The 8,289-nt window shown below is 64.0% G+C and overlaps 1 protein-coding gene across 4 annotated transcripts in view; it reads left to right on the top strand.

Annotated features, from left to right (window-relative positions):
• Nucleotides 1-1,333: 1,333 nt before the first annotated feature.
• PLXNB2 (plexin B2) overlaps nucleotides 1,334-8,289 on the top strand; it is a 29,445-nt gene continuing 22,489 nt past the window's right edge. For 2 of the 4 annotated variants that reach the window (XM_042993617.1, XM_042993613.1), the window contains exon 1: nucleotides 1,334-1,421. The gene's annotated coding sequence lies outside the window, so the exon portion shown is untranslated. Of the gene's footprint in view, nucleotides 1,422-8,125; nucleotides 8,237-8,289 lie in introns of those variants that run through there. The other 2 variants (XM_042993616.1, XM_042993615.1) reach the window with 2 other exon arrangements.

Genomic DNA, 8,289 nt, shown 5'->3' with positions numbered 1-8,289 from the left:
ACCAGGGACAGGAAGGACGGTCATCACCCCCCAGCTTCCTGTGCTTTATTTAAAGATTCCCTTTTAGTCTGGGATCGTGGCCTTCCCACATTTTTGGTATTAAAATGTTCTTCTGTGACCATGCTTGTCTTTTAACTTCCTTTTTTGATAAAAAGTTGGCATCCTTGTCAGACCCTAGTAATTTTAGGGTCCTCTGCAGTGGGGATTGGGTAAGCCAGGGTATGAATGCAGTTCAGGGCTAAAGGAGAGAAGGTGTGGCCTGGCTGGTTGGGGGTGGAGGGCGGCTGAGATGCTGAAAGAACAGGACATTCTTCTAATGCTCTTAATGGCTTCATCCCGTTGGGGGAGTTCTTGATCACTGGGGGCAGGTCTGGGGGTGGGGGGAGCTGAAGGGGAGGAGATGCTTGAGGGTGTGTGGAGGTGCCGGAGGCAGTGAACAGGAGCAAGTGAACAGTGCGAGGAGGAGCTGGGGCGGGGAGGGGGCAGGCTGCTGTAGGAGTGTGGGTTAGGGTTTGGGAAAAGTCCCCATCTCTTCCCTGGGTCCCCAACTGCTGCCCAGCACACGCCATCCAGTGGTGGGAGACTGCACGTGATCTCAAGTCCAGGCACTGAAAGTCCTGATGCTGGGCCTGGGTACAGGTCCCCAAAGACCCTCTGGAAGTAGGTGAGGAGGGAGAAGGGCCGCTGGGGGCTGATGCCGAGTCGGGAGGCTGCTCCCAGCAGGCGTGCTCTTCCCCTGAGAGACTGGGGGGGGCGGAGGCTCCAGGGAACTGGTCAAGGCGCAGGCCTCCCCGCCCCCCGGGGAGAGCAGGGGTGTGGCCGGCCCGACCCCCATCTGAGGTGACGGTACTAGTGCCGAACCTGCTTCGGAGTCAACCGAGAGGGGTTCCCACGTGTCGGATGGCTCGGAGCGCTCCCCTAGCGCTGAGGCCTGAGCTCCCGGGTGAACCCGGGCCCTCCCAGGGTGGTGCCAGGCGGTGGGTGGGGGGCGCACTCTGCCTGCGGTGAACCGGGGCTCGAACGCTGCCTAACCTACCCCGCGCTGCGGCGCACTCGCTGCGGGCACGGGTTCGGGGTACCGGGTACTCGCGGCGAGGGCTGGGGGCGGGGGGCGGGGCCCTCCGGGCCCGCCCTCCCTCCTCCTCCCTCCTCCTCCCCCCCTTCCCGCCCCTCTCTCCTCCCCTTGCCCTCGTCCTCCTCCCCGCCCCTCCCTCCTCCCCCTCCTCCGCCTCCTCCCTGTCCCTCTTCCACCCCGCTCTCCCCGCCCTCCCCCTCTCCCCGTCGGGGGCGGGGCCGCTGCTCCCGCGCGCTCCGGCCCCTCCTCGGCCACACAAAGGCCCGTCTCCATGGCAGCCGCGCGGGCCGGAGCGCAGCGCCGATCGCGGCCCGGGCGCCATCGAGCCTCGGCGGCGGACGTGCAGGTATCGCGGTGGGGGTAAGGGCCCACGGTGCGCCCGCGCGGGTCGGGGGGCTTCGCCGTTAGCGCCGCCCTGTCCCAGCCTGCGCGCCCTGGGCGCGGGGACCCGGGGCAGCTGCGGCTCCGCGGAGGGCGATCGGGCCTCGGCCGCCGTCCGTGTGTCCTCGGCTCTTCCAGGTGGCCGGGGAGGCCCGCGGCGCCGGGGGCGAGCGGGCTTGGCCCGGCCGAGGGCCCCCAGCCGGGCGCCGCGCCCTCTGGACCGCTCGGACCCTTTCTGGTTCCGGACCCTCCCTCCCCTCCCAGGCCTCCCACCTCTCCAGCCACTGAGATCCGTGGGCAGGGCTGCAGTTGTCCCTGTTGTGCAAGAGCTCGGGACCCCCAGCCACCTGCCCCCACTCCGGCAGCAGTTCCGGGGTGTCTCAGCTCAGGCTTCCCCAGGGGAGTGACCGGCAGTCAGGGCTTGGCTACCCGCTCCCCCCCCCCCCAACCTTTCCCCACACACCCGCTGGGGCTGCTTTTGAGGAGGGCTTCGGCTGGGACCACCCTGTGAGCCCCCTGGTCTGTGCTTGGCCCCGGCAAGAAGGTTGGGAGCAAGCGTTCTGTCTTGGGACTAAGGGCAGCTTAGCACCGACCCGGGGTACCTGACGAGTCCTGGTGGCCCTGGGCCTGCTTGCGTCTCCACAGGGCCTGCTAAGGCCACTCCTGGTGTGCTTGATTGGAATAGTGTTTATTACTGAGAAAATCTCAGACTGTGGGGGGGGGGGGTGGGGGGAGCATACCCAGTCCCTGGGCCCTCCCTTCACCCTCTGACCCTACATTTCTGCTGCTTCCTCCTGCGGGAAGCCCTCCAGGATGGGCTTCTCCCCACCCCTCTGTGCTCAGGCTGATTGGCAGATTTCTGGGGTCCCTGAGCTCAAGGGCCCCGGAGTTTCCTGCCACGTCACGAAGGCTTCTCTTCCCAGCAACTTGGAAAAGGAAGGAAGGGGTCCATCTGTCCCCTCTGCCTGTGGCAGTGGACAGGACGGGGGCGGGGGCGTGAAGCAGGGCCCCAAAGCTAGTGGAATATCCTGGACCTTGGAGGATTTTCTAGCGCATGCCTGCTGTGGAGAGCCCTCTCTTCCATGTCCAGCTTAAGCCCCTGTGCCCTCCCCAAACCCGGGGCTGGGCCCTGTGAGAGCGGAGCGGTGCGGGTCGGCCCATGCCCAGATGTTACCCTGACGTGTCCGGGAGAGGCCGTCTGAGAGTGGGAAAGTTGGACAGCTCGCAGGAGCGGCCATCCCTCTGCCCTGAGGAGAGGGTCCCTAGGAGGGAAGGTCAAGCATTGGCCTGGCTGGGCCTGCTGGCTATTTTTTGTGGCATGTCAGCTTTCAGGAATTCCCAGAGGAGATTAAGGACAAACAGGTGGTCTCCACAGATGTGAACCTACCACCTCTTCCCACCGTGTCCCTGTGGGTGCCCACCTTGGTCTAAGGGGTGGGCCCCTCAAGGAGGGCCTGAGGTTTGGCCAGGGGTTCCTTGCCCCAGGAGGGGAGGGAGGTTACCGAGAAAAACAAGGGTTTGGAATGTGAGTCCCCCCTCCCCCGCCGGCTGCCTGCCAAGAAGGAATTATTTTGGATTATCCAGCCGTGTCCAGCCACCCAAGGGGGGAGGCCGCAGCCCTGCCGAGGGATCCACTTCCGGGGCTGAGGGTTGAGAGCCCTGGGAGGGAGGGACGGGCTAGTCTGGGCAGCTCCACCGCCTCCTGAGGCTGCTCAGACCGGTCGGGGGCGGGGTGGGAGGGGATGCGTCACCCTCGGGTTGGAGATTGCAGGCCCTGCCTAGCCAGCCTGGAGCCGACCCAGGCCCCTCCGAGGGAGGCCACAGGGCTGGAGGAGCCCCAGATCCTGTCCTCAAGGGCTTGGGGGAGGGGCCCAGCCGGGGGACCCCCTTCGGCCCCAGAAGGCTTCGCACCGTGGCCTGAAGCCCTCTGAGGCCACTCTCCAGAGCTGGGTTCAGGGACACACCTTGGGTTACTCACACCTGGTGCTTCCCAGGGATGACGAGGAGCAGGTAGGGGCATGACTTAGGCTGCTTAGGGTGCTGCACAGGGGTCTTCTCCGGCTGGCCCTCAGGCCACCTCCCTGTCCCCGCCCCCCAAGACCCACTGACCAGCCGCTGACTGATGCACAGCCCCCTCGAAGCCCTTCTGACAGCCCAGCCTGCAGGTGAGGGGTTCCCCAGGTGAAGAGATATGAGCCATTCATGAATGAGGAGCTCTCTGGGGCGCTGCCTCTGCTGTGTGGGCCCCCTGGCTCTGTGCCTGAGTGTGCCCACAAGCCCTGTGCTCAGCAGCCCCTGTGGGGACCCCATTGGAGACACAGAGCTGGCAGCTTGGGCACAGAGCAGGAAGCCCAGGGTCCTGGCCCTAGCCCAGGCAAGTGGGGCAGAAGAGATTGGGTTGGAAAGCACTGGGGTGGGCTGGCAGCCTGGGGAGGGGTCCATATGGCTTATGCCTATCTTTCCCAAGAGGGCACGGTTGCAGGCACTTGAGCCATCCCAAGACCAAAACCACTCTGGGAACATGGCATCCTGTCCCCTGCCTTGTCCCCACATCCTGGGGCCAGAGCCAATGATCCCCCTGGGACGTTGGGTGTGGGTGTGGGTGCACCGGGGGAGAGGCTGTGGGTTCCAGCACCCTCCCATTTCGCCCCTTCTCAGATCTGAGCAGGGCCACGCTGAGGTGTGATGCCCTCTGCCACTGAGGGCTGTCTCCTGGTCACTTGCCTCAGTCCTTGCTGCAGCAACAGGTGCTCGTGGGTGGGGACATAAGCTTTTCTCCCCTGTCCGAGGAGGCTCCTGTGTCCAGAGCCTGCCTTGGACTCGGGTCTGGTCCTGGTAAGGCTGGGGACCAGAGGGTGGAGGAGGAGAAGAGCGGATCAGACCTCCGGGAACCGAAGCCCACGTGTGACCAGTTGGGGGGGCTGCAGTGTCCCTCCAGCCCCAACCTCTGAAGTAGTCGCAGGTTCACTGGGGGCGGGTTCCTTGCTGAGGGTGGGGGCTGGGCAGAGTCCCTGCACCGGAGCCTAGTGGGAGTTTGTGTTTGGGGTGGGGCTGTGGGGTGGGGTGGGGTGGGGCCGGCCTGCAGCTAATTTTCTTTGGACTCAAATTACAGGCCGAGAGGGCGGGATCAGTGGCCTGTAATTGACTGGTGGGTGGGGGGACTTGTGGGGGGGCCCTGCACCAGTGCTTCCCTTTTCTCTCCGTGGTCCTTGCACTCCCTTCCCCTCCATGGTTTCACATCTGACAGGCTCTGCTTCTCTCTGCCCAATGATGGGAGGACCTCGGCCCCTTCAGCTACCCAGGCAAGAACGCTGCCCTGTCCTGGCCTCCCCTGGCGGCCCCTGAACCAGGCCAGCACACAGCTCACCCTGCCTCATCTCGGCCAGAGCATTTGAAGGGCTGGGCCTGGCCTCTGCTGCCCTGCCTCCAGGTCCCACCCAAGTGGGTCTGCGTTCTTCTGCTCTGTGGTTGATTCACACTCTTGTGACAGTGACTGGACCTGGGCTCTGGAGGGAGCCTGACGCAGCCATGGGTGGCAACGGGGGCCGTTCGTGGGGACACCCCCAGGGCGGGCCCGGACCTGGAGCTGGGGTTCTCTTTCCCACTTTGTTACTCTCTGTGGTCTCCCCACCCAACCTTTCAGGCGTAGAGACTGGATCACTCACTGCTCCCTCCCGCTGTGGCTGGGGGCTAGTCCACCTGAGTGCCTGGTATGTCAGTGTGCTGGGCACAGGAGGGTCTCGCCCTGGGCTGGGATCGGGGGCATCTGGGCGCAGGGCCTGGCTCAGTGCCCACATCCTTGTCCTCAGATGGCATGATGCCCACCAGTTCCCCATCCTTGTGCTAGGCGGGTCCTGGCCCGAGTGCTGTGGGGAAGGAGAGGGAAGCCTTTTGGGTGCAGCCTGGGTTCTGGCCTTAGCTCTGCCATCAGCGTGGCCCTGGACACATCGCTTTCTGGTGCAGGGACCAAACCCCTGGCCCCTCCTCAGGAAAAGCAAGAAAGAGAATCAGGGTTGATGTCAGTCTTTCAGGAGGCCACCTGTGTCAACAGAGCAGCCGGGCAGGGGTGTTGGCCTTCTCCTCTGGCCTGTGTCCCCTGAGCCAGCATGCCACCTATGTAGACCCTGGGCCTTACTGGGGGGTGTACTGGCTCCCCTCCCGGCATACCAGCCCCAAGCTGAGGCAGGTCTGGGGTCCTGAAAGGCCATAGCAGGCAGCATGGGTGACAGGGGAAGAGGGTGTTCTCCCTGCTGGGAGGAAGTATGCTGGGCAGAGGTCTGGTGCAAGGGAGCCTGTGGCACTTGTGTGGTTCAGAGGCCGCGAGGGGGCAGTTGGGCAGCATGGGGGTGACCTGGGTGGTATGGGGGCCCAGGTATAAAGCGGTGGGTTTGAAGGCCAGTAAGAGGTCGGGGTTCTGGGCCGCATGTGGATTCTAGCCCTTTCTGTGTATGGGGCTGCCCCCACCTTTCCTGCACATGGTCCCACCCTGGAGGCCAGCTCTAGGCCTGCCCAGCTCTGCCAGCCCTCTTGGCCCCTCTGGGCATCCTGGGCTAAGCCAGTGCTGGGCCTGCCCAAGACCCTTCCCACACACAGCCTCTCACAGCCCAAGAGCCCAGGTCTGGGGAACTTCCCACGGGCTCTTTGTCCTGGGGATGCTGTGTGGGTGTTGGGGAAGGACCCCTGCTGGCATCACAGACGTGTGTGCCTGCACATGTGTGGTCACGTGTGTGAGCGGTGGCTGGTTTGCCGGCTTGGCACAGTGCCCCAGGCTAATTGTGGGGTTCCGTAGTGATAGAGGAGGCGGGGCTGGGGTGACCGCCGAGGCGCTGACAGACTGATGGGGAGATTATAGGCCTTGCTTGCTCCTCACTTGCTCAGGCCCTCACCCGTCCGCCCCCCACGCCCACTCCCGCCTCCTGCACGCGGCCCAGGAAGGGGGCTCTGGGTGGGGGCTGGTCTTGGGCCATGTGCAGCTGCCGTGAGCCTCAGGCTGTCGTGGCCTGCAGCATCCAGTCAGCTGTGAGGTGAGCCTGCAGAGGGGAGATGGTCAGGCAGGCAGGCAGGGAGGTGCTGGTGTGCAGGGAGGCCAAACATGAGAACCGGTGGTCCCCGCCTGCCACTGAGGCCCAAGTGCCCACAGGACTGCCCTTAGCCTCTCCTAGCTTGGATGTGGGGGCTCGGGGACTCAGCTACAGGGCCCCCTTCTGCAGCTGTCTGAACTGCTCTTCCCTGGGTGGTGGCTGGAGGCCCTGCACCCTCAGCTGGCCCCTGCCCATCTCTCACCCCCGCGTCGTCTCCCTCAATTAGACCATAGGCTACCCACTGGGGAGGTTATCTCAGGACCTAAGGGCCAGGCCCATCCTTGTCATCCATTTAAGTATTGACTGAGGCCACTGTGCCGACTCGTTCCTGGGTCCCCGGCACACAGGAAGCTGTCAGGGGCTTTGGGCTGAGCAGATGGGACAGGCCAGTGGGTCCAGGTTGGGGTTTCCCAGGAGCACAGGGATGTGAGTGGAGGGTGTTGAGCTGTGGAGCGTTCTGATGCAGAACTGCTGTGCAGAGGAGGAACCTGGGGGTGAGGCCAGAGTGAGGAGACCTGTGTGGGGCCCGAGCACGTCCTGGTGTGACACATTGGTGGCTAGGACCCAGGAGGGGTGGTTAGGGTGGAAGGGACAGGTCTTACAGCAGCGGTGGGGGCGGCGGGTGGTCAGCATCAGAACCTAACAAATCCTACCTCTGTCCCAGGAGGCCACTGCCTGCAGGCAGGGTCCCTGCAGGATAATTTATTTTACTGTGTTCTCAGCTATTTCTTTCCCTTTCTTTCTTTCTTTCTTTCTTTCTTTCTTTCTTTCTTTCTTTCTTTCTCTCTCTCTCTCTTTCTCTCTTTCTCTCTCTTTCTTTCTTTTGAGAGGCAGAGAGAGAGAATCCCATGCAGGCTCCATGCTGTCAGCACAGAGCCCGATATGGGGCTCAAACTCAGAACTGTGAGATCGTGACTGGAGCCGAAATCAAGAGTCCAACTCAGCTTAGCCGACTGAGCCCCCCAGGCGCCCCCCAGGGTTAGGCAGTGAGTGGGACGGAAGAGTGGCCTGATTGCCAGCAGCGTGTGGACCCTGGTGTACGTGGGCACCCACAAGGGGCAGACAGGGAGGGGCTGGAGCACACACTCCCGGGCTTGGTTGGGCCAGCTCATGAGGCACCTGAGGGTGAGGGCTAGATGCAGATACCCTGGTGACAGTGACCTCAGGTCTCAGGAGGGGTTGCTGAGAGAAGACTTGCGTGCACTCAGGCGGACACAGCATCAGAAGCTTGAGTGGGAGGCTTGCGGGGGAGCACCGTGGGGTCACAAGGGGCTGGGGTTTCCCTGGGCACACTCTCCTTAGATTTAGTTTGGGGCCTGTGACTGCTCACTGCCACCAGCCAGGGCTGACTTCATGCTGGGACCCAGAGTCCAGACTTCAGGATGCAAACGAGGCCGAGGCCGGGTTTGGGCAACCTGGCCCCACAGTCGAGGCAGGTGGGAGGGACCTGGGGGAGCAGGGGTCCTGTGGGAGGCTCTGGTGGCGCTGACGCAAGTCTCAGGCTGCGACGTCAATCTGTCCCTAGGGCCCCGCCCCGCCCCACCCCTGCCCTAGGTGCTTGTGTTGGGAGAGCTCAGCCTTCGGCGGGGTCGGGGTCATGCCAGCTGCCGCTGGGGCCCAGGTGGTGCGTGGCCGGCCGGCAGCGAAGGGGGTGGCCGAACCCTGGGACCGACCCGCTGGGCCCGGAGGACTAAGGCAGGTAATGGGCAGTCGAGCGTGGGGCCGAGCCTGGCGCCAGGTGAGCGCTCGGTG

This window comes from Panthera tigris, chromosome B4 (assembly GCF_018350195.1).
Source record: "Panthera tigris isolate Pti1 chromosome B4, P.tigris_Pti1_mat1.1, whole genome shotgun sequence".
NCBI classification, from domain to species: Eukaryota; Metazoa; Chordata; class Mammalia; order Carnivora; family Felidae; genus Panthera; species Panthera tigris.
The sequence above is the reverse complement of the archived record's forward strand: the minus strand, read 5'-3'. Positions and strand labels throughout refer to the sequence as shown.